Below are 9,488 nucleotides of genomic sequence, written 5' to 3'. Positions count from 1 at the left end.
ACCCGTACGAGATGCACCAAGACTTATTGGAGAGGTACCACCAAAACGCGAGACAAGAGCGGTATGAGATTTTCACTAACATGATTTCCGCAAAGATGGGTCATGGAGAATCTCTTACCGTGCACTTGCAAAAGATGCAAAGGTATGTCGACCGCCTTCGCAAGTTAAATGTTGACTTCGGGGAAGACTTGGCGATCGACATGGTGCTTCACTCTTTGCCTTCGATGTACAACCAGTTCAGGATGACCTACCACATGAACAAAGAGGAAGTCACCCTAAGTAAACTCCAAGGTCTCTTGAGAGTCGCTGAGAGCAACTTCAAGGACAAGTCTGTTGCACCTACTCCCAATCCGCCCGCTGCTCCTGTCTTGGCTATTGGTCAAGGGAAGGGAAAGAAGAGGAAAGCTTCATCGAAGAACTATCGCAAGGCGAAAGCCCGAGATGGTGCCTCTTCTAGTGGGACCAAAGTTGATCCCGCTAAGCCCTGCTCTAAGCCGAAGGAGGCAGAGTGCCACCATTGCCACAAGATAGGACATTGGAAGAGAAGCTGCCCAGATTACCTGCAAGCAATCAAAGAGGGAAAGATCAAGCCATCTTTCGCAGGTATATACACAATCAAATCTAACGATTCTAATCATGCTATTTATTGGGTTCTTGATACCGGTTGTGGTTATCACATTTGTTCTAATGTGCAGGGACTAAGAAGAAGTAGGGATGTGGAGCAAGGAAGGATCAATCTAATCATGGGGAACAGAAGATCGTCGCCTGTAACCAAGATTGGAGTGTATTCTTTAGTGCTTAGGAATAGTTTGGTTTTAGATTTGAACAATTGTTGCTATTCGCCAGAAATGGCTAGAAACATCATTTCATTTCATGGTTTATATAGACAAGGATTTAGATTTTCTTTTAATAATGAGAATGGTTCTATTTTAGCTTATCTAAATGGTGACTTTTACTTTGAAGCTATACCATGTAATGGAATATATGAAACTGTTATGATTGTTGATAACTTAGGAAATGATGTTTTGAATATTGATTCTTCCACTAGTATGGATAAAGCATCCTTGTGTCATTGTCGTCTTGGACATGTCAACAAGAAACGCATAGCCCAACTCCAAAAGGATGGAGTGTTGGAGTCATTCGACCTTAGGGAAGATGACACATGCGAGTTTTGTTTGCTTGGAAAGATGACTAAGTCACCCTTCACGAGTACATGTGAAAGGGGTGAAGGTCTATTGGACCTAATACATGCCGATGTATGTGGACCGTTTAGATCAACCACGAAGGATGGGAACCGCTTCTACGTGACTTTTACCGATGACTATAGTAGATATGGGTATATCTACTTAATCAAGCAAAAGTCAGAAACCTTTGAAAAGTTCAAAGAGTTCAAGAATGAAGTGCAGAATCAATTGGGCAGGAAAATCAAGATGCTTCGATCCGATCGAGGAGGAGAGTACCTAAGTCTTGAATTCCACGATTATCTCAAGGAGTGTGGAATAGTTTCGCAATTGACGCCTCCTAGGACACCGCAGTTGAATGGTGTGGCAGAAAGGCGTAATCGAACCTTATTGGATATGGTTCGCTCTATGATGAGTCGTGCTTCACTAGCTATCTCTTTTTGGGGGTATGCCTTAGAGACTGCCGCCCATATCCTTAACCGAGTCCCTACTAAGAAGGTTGCCAAAACACCTCACGAGATGTGGACAGGGAAAGCTCCCTCATTGGCACATATCAAGGTTTGGGGTTGCGAGGCTTTCGTAAGACGAGATACTCACGACAAGCTTGAACCTCGAAGTGAGCGATGTATTTTCATCGGCTACCCGCAGACATCCTTTGGATATCTCTTCTATAGACCGAAGGACAATGTAGTCTTCGTTGCAAGGAGAGGAGTTTTCCGAGAGCGAGAACTCATAAGCCAAGGAGACAGTGGGAGGCAAATCGAGCTTGAAGAGATTCAAGAGTCGATAGATGAAGGAGCCTCTACCGCTGGCACTCAACCCGAGGAGGAAACTCCGGTTGAACCGATTGACGAATCCTTACCTCTTAGATGTTCCGATAGAGTTAGAGTTCTACCCCAGTTTTATGGTTTTCATATTACTACCGAAGGGGACACGTATATTAGTGATGGTACACTAATAAATCTTGATGAACCTAATAGCTATAAGGAAGCCATGGCAGGCCCGGAGTCTGCGAAATGGAAAGAGGCAATGGATAGCGAGATCCGATCCATGTATGATAACCAAGTTTGGAATTTGGTTGATTATGTGCCCGGACGTAAGACCGTTGGGTGCAAATGGATCTTCAAGAAGAAGACCGACGTGGATGGAAACGTGCACACATATAAAGCGTGATTGGTCGCGAAGGGCTTTACTCAAACTCCCGGAGTTGACTATGATGAGACCTTCTCACCAGTTGCGAAGATTAAATCTATTAGAGTGATGCTAGCAATTGCCGCATTTCATGATTATGAGATTTGGCAAATGGATGTCAAGACCGCTTTCCTTAACGGGAAGTTGGCTGAGGATGTTTACATGGCTCAGCCCGAGGGGTTTGTGGATCCGAAGCATCCGAATAGAGTGTGTAAGCTTGAGAAGTCCATTTATGGACTTAAGCAAGCATCTCGCAGATGAAATCTTTGCTTCGATGAGAAAGTCAAAGAGTTTGGATTTGTACGAAGCGAAGACGAGTCTTGTGTATATGTCAAAGCCAGTGGGAGTATAGTAAGCTTCCTCGTTCTATATGTCGATGACATATTACTCATAGGAAACGACATCCCAACTCTGCAGGAAGTTAAGTCCTGGCTCGGGAAATGCTTCGCAATGAAGGACCTCGGAGAGGCTTCTTACATTTTGGGAATAAGGATAGTGAGAGAAAGAAGTAAGAGACTAATTGGACTTAGTCAGAACACTTACTTAGAGAAGGTACCAAAACGTTTTAGTATGGAAAACTCAAAGAAGGGAGAATTACCGATACAAAGCAATGCCAAGTTGAGTAAGACTCAAAGTCCGAGTACCGAAGCTGAGATAGCAGAAATGAGCCGAGTACCATACGCTTCTGCAGTTGGCTCAATCATGTACGCTATGACTTGTACTCGCCCTGATGTAGCCTTCGCTTTGAGCATGGTTAGCAGATATCAAGGGAATCCTGGCAAAGCACATTGGATTGCGGTGAAGAATATCCTTAAGTACCTTCGGAGGATGAAGGAATGGTTCTTAGTCCTCGGAGGGAGTGATGACTTGAAGGTGCGAGGGTATAGTGACGGCAGCTTTCAGACCGACAGGGACAACTACCGTTCGCAGTCGGGCTGGGTCTTTACCCTAAATGGAGGAGCAGTGACATGGAAGAGTTCCAAGCAAGAAACCATAGCTGATTCAACGTGCGAATCAGAGTACATTGCAGCGAGCGAAGCGTCGAAGGAGGCAATATGGCTAAAGAACTTCATCGGTGATCTTGGAGTTGTACCTGCCATAAAGGAGCCAGTAGAGATTTTCTGTGATAACGAAGGTGCGGTTGCCTTAACCAAGGAACCGAGGGATCATGGTAGATCAAGACATATCGACAGAAAATATCATTTCATTAGACATCGTGTAGAAGAAGGACAACTCGTAGTGAAGAGGATATCATCAGAAGATAACCCAGCAGATCCGCTTACGAAGGGACTGAGTAGGGTTAAGCACTTACAGCATGCTAGGAGTATTGGGCTGAAGGATGATATTAGCATAGATTAGATAGTATTAGAAACGTGTAATAGATGAATGTAATTAACATTTGATGATTAAATAAAGGAGTTTTATTTATGAGTAAGGTTACTATCTTATGTTAATTGTTTAGCTATTGTTTCACTTTGCATGTTTTGACTTCCAGAATAATTGAGTTTATTAGGAATAATCGAATTGTTCAAATAGTCCACAATCGTTCATATGTTGGAAGTAGATATGAATGAAGATTGTCATGAATTGGTGTGTAGAATGTCTAAATGGTGTTAGACATAGCAAATGGTTGCTGCAACGTTCATGAGTGCTTATGAACTAGTTTTGAGCATTGGAATAAACCCGCGCTTGCTGGAATCACCTTATGGAATAAGATATAAAAGGGTGATCGCAAGACGATAATATCATATAGTCTTAAAACCTAGATATATGGTTTATTATTTGTTAATTGGTTGTACATTGATAATGCGAAAACGCATCAGTAACTCGGTGTTATAAAACGCATTGTTGTGTATAGTTGGTTAATGAATAAGTAAATGCATATAAGTCGAAGTTTATCTGTAACTTTTATCTAAGAAGGTAAAAGCGATATCTCGGCCGCTCGATGATTTGATTTGACTTATGTGTCGGGCCCGGTCAGAAATGAATTGATGTGTTCGATTAAGTTCTATGTCAAATAAATCAGAGATCGAGAAACCTAAATGCTTGACTAACCATTCCATAGGATTGTCAGCATGATATCTAACAGAGGACTGTACGTTCCCTTATCTAAAGTACAAGATTGATTAGATCAGAGTTGACAGCGTCTTTGAGAGCTACGATTGCAAACCGAATTGTACTTGTATAGTTACTAGACTTATCCAAGTGGGAGACTGTTGGAATAGTGTCTAAGGCTGTAACAATATTAGGCAAGTATTTGATCCGGTGGTGCATGGTCCTTTTGGGTTGCCTTCACCATAGCAACTTGATAGGATGATTTAATAAGAGAGAGTAAATATTATTAATATATTATGGGAATAATATAATGAATAATATATGTTGTTATTTGATTAATATAAGTCATAGAATTAATTAGAATTAATTTGGTGACTTAAAGAGATTAATTAAATAAAGGGGTATAAACTGTCAATTGTTTGATAGTTAAACTTTAGACTGTAAATCCTTATTGATATAGGTTTGGACGATTTCTAGGGCTATGATAAGCCAAAATCGTCCAAAGGGTTATCAAGGAAAGGATATGGATTAACTTAAAGTCTAAGTTATCCAATTAGGGTTTAGGTTGTAACCCTTAAGGAGTCTACAAGTATAAATAGGCCCCATGGCATAGGGAATTCGTGACTTAACCTAAAGTAAGGAACCTCTGGTCGAATTCCTCCCCCCTCCTCTCTCCTAAATCATTCTTCTTGCTATTGGTGTTTGTAAGCCATTAGAGGAGTGACATTTGTGACTCTAGAAGCTCCAAGACCTCAAGATCAACAAGGAACTCAAAGGTATGATTCTAGATCTGTTTCAATGTTGTTATTTAACCTAATTAGTCATTAGAAGACTTGGATTCAAAGCATGTTTATTAGAAAGCCTAGATCCGAGCATTAGGGTTTTGCATGCGCACATAGGAAAGTTCTTATGGCCAAAACCCATCAGTTTCCACTGCAACCAGACTGACTATCGGAAGGCCGAGTGCCCACAGCTACGGGGATCGATGCAGGGAGCATCATAGGGATCTGCCCCTGCTGCGTTGAGAGCTACGGAGAGTCAGCCAGTGAAGACTGAGGCGCCGAAGGCTCGCGGGAGAGCCTTTCAGTTGACAGCGGAAGAGGTCCGCGCAGCGCCTGATGTTGTGGCTGGTATGTATTCTTCCATTTATTTATGCTATGCTTGCGATATTATGTTTACATTATGATGTGTGTAGGCACTTTCCTTGTGAATTCTGTACCTGATTTGGTGTTATTTGACTCGGGTGCGAGTCGGTCATTTGTATCTTTAGCATTCAGTCAGCACATTAGTATTTAGCGAGAGGCGATGAGTCGACCTCTATGGGTTTCTATAGCCGATGAGCGAGCGGTGTATGCTAGGGATGTGATTTGAGGATATGTGCTTGAGATCTTTGGCGTTGATTTCCCGATAGATCTGGTTCCGATTGCGATGGGGGACGTGTGTGTTATAGTGGGCATGGATTGGTTGAGTCGTTTTGGGGCTGTTATTGACTACGAGCGACAGTTGGTGACGATACGAGACCCTAGTGGGGGAGTGTTGACGATATATGGCGAGGGTACCCGAAGTGAGTCAGCGTTTTGTTCGGTCGCCAGGGCTAGACAGAGTTTGCAGCAGGGCTGCAAGGGATTTGTAGCATATATGATGGACATCCGAGCGGTTGTGGGTAAGCCGAGTACAGTTGATGATGTTCCGGTAGTGCACGAGTTTCCGAATGTTTTTCCCGAAGAGTTGTCGGGTGTACCTTCCGAGAGGCAGGTAGAGTTTCACATTGATTTGGTTCCGGGAGCAGCGCCTATCGCCAGGGCACCTTATCGTCTTGCGCCGCCAGAGATGCAAGAGTTATCCCCACAGCTTCAGGAGCTGTTGGGGAAAGGGTTTATTTGGCAGAGTAGCTCGCCTTGGGGAGCTCCGATCCTTTTTGTCATGAAAAAGGATGGTTCGCACTGGGTGTACATTGATTACCGAGAGCTGAACAAGATGATGGTCAAGAACCGTTACCCGTTGCCGAGGATCGATGATCTGTTTGATCAGTTGCAGGGGGCGTCTTGGTTTTCCAAGATAGACTTGAGCTCTGGATATCACCAGATGAGGGTACATGATGAGGATATCTAGAAGACGGCATTCAGGACGCGTTATGGGCATTATGAGTTCATGGTGATGCCTTTTGGGCTCACCAATGCACCACCAACATTCATGGATCTCATGAACAGGGCATGCAGGCCGATGCTGGATCGATTGATGATTGTGTTTATTGATGATATTCTAGTGTATTCTAGATCCCGAGAGCAGCATGAGGAGCATTTGAGGGAGGTCCTCGGGGTGTTGAGATCGGAGAGGCTTTATGCCAAATTTTCCAAGTTTGATTTCTGGTTACGGGAGGTCCAGTTCTTGGGGCATCTCGTTAATCAGAATGGGATATTGGTCGATCCGGCCAAGATTGAGGTGGTGATGAGTTGGGAGGTGCCGAAATCCGCCTCTGAGATCAGGAGTTTTCTAGGATTGGCTGGTTATTATCAGAGATTTATCAAGGATTTCTCCAAGATAGCAGTGCCGCTTACCTGGTTGACCCGGAAGGGAGTTGTTTTCTCATGGGGTCCAGAGCTGCAGACATCGTTTGAGACTCTTCGCCAGAGATTGTGCGAAGCTCCGGTGTTATCTCTGCCAGAGGGAGTGGAGGATTTCGTGGTATACTGTGATGCATCGATATCAGGGTTGGGCGCGGTGCATATGTAGAGGGGGCATGCGATAGCATATGCATCGAGACAGCCGAAGCCTCATGAGGCGTGGTATCCCACTCATGATCTGGAGCTGGGGGTAGTGGTGTTCGCTCTCAAGATCTGGCATCACTACCTGTATGGGGTTTGGTGTACTATATACACGGACCACAAGTGTTTGAAGTACTTAATGGATCAGCCCAACCTGAACATACGCCAGAGGAGATGGTTAGATGTGGTGAAGGATTATGATTGTGAGATCCTGTACCACCCGGGCAAGGGAAATGTGGTAGCCGATGCTCTGAGTCGTAGGGCAGAAAGTGCCCTGATACGAGATATGTGTATGAGGATGACAATGATCACCCCAGTGTTAGATACCATCCGAGAGGCCCAGGAAGAGGTCGTGAGGCCAGAGAACCACAAGAAGGAGCGAGTGATTAGGCAGATATCTGAGTTTGTGACTGATAGTCGTGGGCTTATGACTTTTCATGGTCGGGTATGGGTGCCTTTTATAGGCGGAGCACGTGGTGTTTTGATGGAGGAGGCGCATAGACCGAGATTTTCGATCCACCCCGTGGCCACTAAGATGTATTTGGACCTGAAAAATGATTATTGGTGGCCTTGTATGAAGAGAGATGTTGCATGGGTTGTAGAGAGTTGCTTGACCTGTCGTCGGGTTAAGGCCGAACACCAGCGTCCGCATGGTAAGTTGCAGCCACTTGAGGTTCCCCAGTGGAAGTGGGAACAGATTGCTATGGATTTCATTACCAAGTTGCCTAGAACCTCAAGGGGTGTTGATGTAATCTGGGTGATTGTAGATTGGTTGACAAAGAGTGCTCACTTCCTTGCTATAAGTGAGAGTTCTTCTGCAGAAAAGTTGGCAGAGATATATGTGAGAGAGGTGGTGTCACGGCATGGGGTGCCGATCTTGATTGTGTCCGATCAAGATGTGGGTTTCACTTCCAAGTTTTGGACGAAGTTTCATGAGGAGTTAGGTACAAGATTTTACTTCGGCACTGCTTACCACCCTCAGACTGACATTCAAAGTGAGCGGACTATTCAGACGCTCGAGGACATGCTTCGTGCATGTGTACTGGACTTCGGAGGGAGTTGGGACACGTATCTGCCTTTGGTATGCCTCCCTTTGAGTTATTATATGGGCGAAGGTGTCGGACTCCCATTTGCTGGGGAGAGGTGGGACAACGTGTGATGGGTAGCACGGAGATAGTGCTTCAGATGACTAAGCAGATAAAACAGGTCAGACAGAGACTGTTGACGGCTCAGAGTCGTCAAAAGAGCCACATGGATAGGTGTTTCTTAGAGCTCGAGTTCCAGGATGGTGATTTCATTCTCCTGAAGGTGTCACCTTGGAAAGGTGTGATCCGGTTCAGGAAGAGAGGCAAGTTGGGGCCTCGGTATATTGGTCCATTTAGGGTGATCGCAAGGGTAAGCAGGGTAGCGTATCGTTTGGAGTTACCTACAGAGTTGATTAAGATTCGTGATACCTTCCACGTGTCTCAGTTAAGGAATTGTATTGCCGATGAATCGGCAGTGGTACCGTTAGAGGATATTCAGGTGGATGTGAGCATGAATTATGTTGAAAGGCCAATTGCGATTCGGGATCAGAGAATCAAGGTTTAGAGAAACAAGGAAGTGTCCTTGGTACAGGTTCAGTGGCAACATCGGAAAGGGTCCGAGCTGACATGGGAACCAGAGATTGAGATGCGTAGGTAGTATCCATAGTTATTTGATGAGCGAGACTTTGAGGGCGAAGTCTGATTTTAGTGGGGGAGAATTGTAACATCCTGAGTTCGGGTATGTTAATTTAATTATGTATTTATTGTTTTATTGAGGAACCCGACGAGTTGATGCCTTAACTTGTCGAATAGAGTCTTATCTATTGACGCGGTTTCGCGAGCGGACTCGACGAGTCGGGGATCTGACTCCCTGAGTCGGTGCTGATTAGGAAAAACCTAATCCACAACTTTGGAGCCTATTTAAAAGCCCTTATGGCCTTCATTTGCGGCCACTATGTTCCAGAGAAACCCTAGAGAGAGTGAGGAAGGCATGAGTGCAAGAGAGGCTTATAATCTTCATTTTTCGGGTGATTTTCTAGACTAAGAGGAGAGGATCCATCTAGAATGTGAAGGGAGCTTGGATTGGAGCTAATCATCTCGAGATATTGTATTTGGAGATATAATTCTTTCCATTTCACATTCATATGATGGATTTCATAGTAATAGGGTTTTTCCCTCTTAATATTATGAGATCTAGTGAGTATGAGGTCCCCTTGGTATGAATAACATCAGATCTGGACCATGAGAGGTCTCTAGAGCCATTATCTTCT

This window comes from Lactuca serriola, chromosome 5 (genome assembly GCF_051521515.1).
Source record: "Lactuca serriola cultivar US96UC23 chromosome 5, Lser_US96UC23_V15, whole genome shotgun sequence".
Taxonomy (NCBI): domain Eukaryota; kingdom Viridiplantae; phylum Streptophyta; class Magnoliopsida; order Asterales; family Asteraceae; genus Lactuca; species Lactuca serriola.
Note: the sequence above shows the minus strand (reverse complement) of the source record.